Raw genomic sequence first — 3,349 nt, 5'->3', positions numbered from 1 at the left:
CCCTGAATAAAAGAACTTTTTTTTTGCTAGCATGCCAAGCTGAGGCTGAGGGTGACCATGTGTCCTGACACAGGGACAGGGTCAATCTACAGTAGGGGAGGAGGATAAGGAGTGGGTGGGGAGGGAAGGAGACTTGCCAGCCCAAGCCTTTGGATCCAGTGGCTAGAGCGTTAACTGCTATAGTGATTCTGCTATCCCTCTCTCTTTTCCAGCTATGTGAGTTAATATATTCCAAATTATTTGATTAAGGATTATTCTAGATGTGTCTATGATGGCATTTCTGGATACGATTGGCATCCATAAGACGGAGTAAGGTAGATTGTTCTACCCAACATGGGTGGGCCTCATTTAATCCACTAGGATCCAGAGCAGAACAGATCAAAAAGGAAGAGAAAGAAAAAAATGAGCTCTCTCTCTGTTTCAAGCAGACCATCAGTTGTTTCCTGTACTTGAACTGGCACTTACACCAGCAGTCCTTCTGGTCAGGCCCTCAGAATTGGATTGGAACGTACACAACTGGCTCTCCTGGTCCTCGGGTCTGTGCACTCAATTTGGAACTACACCACCAGCCCCCTCCTGGTTCTGTCTCCAGCTTGCAGACAGCAGATCATAAGATTCCCGCATTCCCATATCATGTGAGCTGATTCTATACTGTAACCCACATCTATCCATCTACCCACCTACTTACCTACCTTCTTACCTATTCGTGTTCTGGAGAACTCTTGCCTAGTTGGGTTGATTGAGGAAACTTACATGTAAGGATTCAGCTGCAGTAACCATTATCAAAGAGGCAATGATTCCAAACTCAGGTTCCTTTGTCATAAAAGAAGCAAGTCTAACTAGTTTATTTTTCATTCTACTCCATGATGATCTTCCTGTGCTTCATTTACCTTCAACTGGTGTTGAAAGGTCTCAGGATTATACGGAGGCCTCAAATAAGGAATGTAAACCTCTTGTCTTTGGGGCCCCCACTTACACATCATTTCACAGAGCAACAATTGCTGAGATAGACTCATGCTTCCCCTGTGGAATTCCCTGACAACTGAACATAAATAAAGAAATCAGCCCAGGGAAGGGGGCTCTGGGCATCCACTGGGGTGGGGAGGAACGGAGCGCAAGGCTTGAAGAACAGCATTTCCTGCGCTACCTCAAAGTCCCCGGCACCTGACAGAAGTGCAACCGTGACAAATATGCAGAGTGTAGTCTCTCACCATAGGAATTACCCAAGAAGCTAAAAACAGAAACATGCACTGCATAATCTCTAACCTCAGGGGACAACAAAAACAGAGGATTGCTGTGTCAATCTCATTTCCTCGTTAGGCGCATTATCATAAGTGAGGCCTTTCGTTTTGAACGCCACACTTCACTAACATTTACCCGGCTTCGGCTTCTGAAATATTGGATTCCATAGTAATTTTATTTTTTGCTTTTGATCTTTACTGTTTTGCTCATTTTATCCATAAACATGAGCTACCGAATCAACTTAAAATTAAATAGCTAAGGTTCAAACCTGAGGCCATCCAGATTGGACTAAGCCAGCAGCCCAAGGAGGACCTTGCTGTTGACATAAGTAATAATAATAAGTATTAAATGTCACTCTTTGGGGGGTACCTCCATGTGAGATTTCTTGATGGTGATCTATGTCTTGATTTACATTGCTCGCCTGGTTTAAGAAGGGAGGGGATTGATACAACATCTGGATTTTCCTCCTTATGGATGGTAAAGAGTTCTTCTAATGTGGATTCTGAGAATATTCCTCTGTGTCAAAACACTGGCTTACAGAATGGTTCTGTGAAGGGGAACTGTTAGAGCCACTCTGCAAAGCAGTACTTCGTATCACTTGACTAATTTTAAAAGTAGCTCGTTCAACCAATTTTGGCAACTGAACTATTTTCTGAAATCCAGAATAGCAAAAACTTGAGAGCAAGACGGGGACAAAACGGGAGACTTCAGAACAAGTCACAGTGCCGTGTAGGGTGTCATCCGTTTACTGGAACATCATCAGGGAAGGAAGAGAGGCAGGGTGGACCCTGAATGGCTTCACCCACACCTCCTGTCACCTACCATGCCAAGCCTCAGGCCAGGGGACAGCTGGTAGATGTGGACTGCTTAACCTTAATGTCCGCATAGCAGAGAACTGAGATCTGTGATTATGTTTTCACAATTGAGGAGAATGGGAGCCAGAGGTGTGCCTGACCTGTCCAGAGTTATGAATAACATGCCGAGAATCTAACACATAACAGCAGAATGAGAATTTGGGTCCAGGAATGCCTGTTCCGAGGTCTGTGACTTTGTGTGTGGTTTCACACAGAGGCCAGCAAAAAAATCTAAGATCCCTCTTACAGACAGAGGTTCATATTTATTAAGATACGCGCAGAGGACTTAATTTGACTCTAATGATGAGGAAAATGAGGGAAGCCAATCTTTACCAGGTAAACCAGGCACTGTTCTGTGCTGTATGTTAATTCCTTCAGTCCTCAGAACAGTGCTGTCACATGGACTCTATTACTGTCCCCATTTTATAGATGGGGAAACCAACTCACTGATGAGGACATACATCTCGTAAGTGAAAGGTTCATCATAAAAACCCAGGTGACTGGCTCCAGAGCCCCATGCTCCTAACTTCTTTGTGGTGCTGCTTCTCAGACACATGCATATGCACTGGTTAACCCAGCCCACAATCTTGTAATTCTACACTATATCACCTACAATTAATTAAAAAAAAAAAAAATCATGTTACCCTCCTACTGGCAAAAATGAGACACTTGGGACATGGAGTAGCTGACAAGTTTCTAAGAAAAAGAGGATCTCTTTCAACTCGACTCCATTAGAAAACAAATCTATATTTAAAACCAGATCCGTGTTCTTGGTAATCTAGAATGCCTACAGTAGTTTCAAGACTGAAAACACACGTCCCCCACAGGTTTAAAGGATGGGCTCCCGAGGCAGGGTTCATCACCAAGGGGCCTGTCCTTCTCTTAGGAATTCATGGATGACCTTCCTTTAGAAGTCTGGAGAACCCACTTGAACATTTAAAAAAATAAGTGAAAACTAGGTTTTTCTCATTAAAAGTAAAGTAACCTTAGAAAAGCTATTGTCATGCATATTAGAGAAAAGACATGGCCTGCTTCACAGAGAGCAGTGCTCAGAGAGCAGTCAGGTCTGTTTGTGCAGGTGTATCCGTCTGTGAACAAACAAGTCCGGATCAATCCTCCTATATTTCACCGTCTAGAACAGAGAGATAGCAAAGCATAAAAATCATCTGAGTCTCACTTCTGACATTCATGATTGTCTGCCTTTGTCCTTTCATTTTCCCCTTACAATTTCACAGAAGGTTTTGGACTTGATT

The sequence above is a fragment of the Callospermophilus lateralis genome, chromosome 8 (genome assembly GCF_048772815.1).
Source record: "Callospermophilus lateralis isolate mCalLat2 chromosome 8, mCalLat2.hap1, whole genome shotgun sequence".
In the NCBI taxonomy this organism is placed as follows: Eukaryota; Metazoa; Chordata; class Mammalia; order Rodentia; family Sciuridae; genus Callospermophilus; species Callospermophilus lateralis.
Note: the sequence above shows the minus strand (reverse complement) of the source record.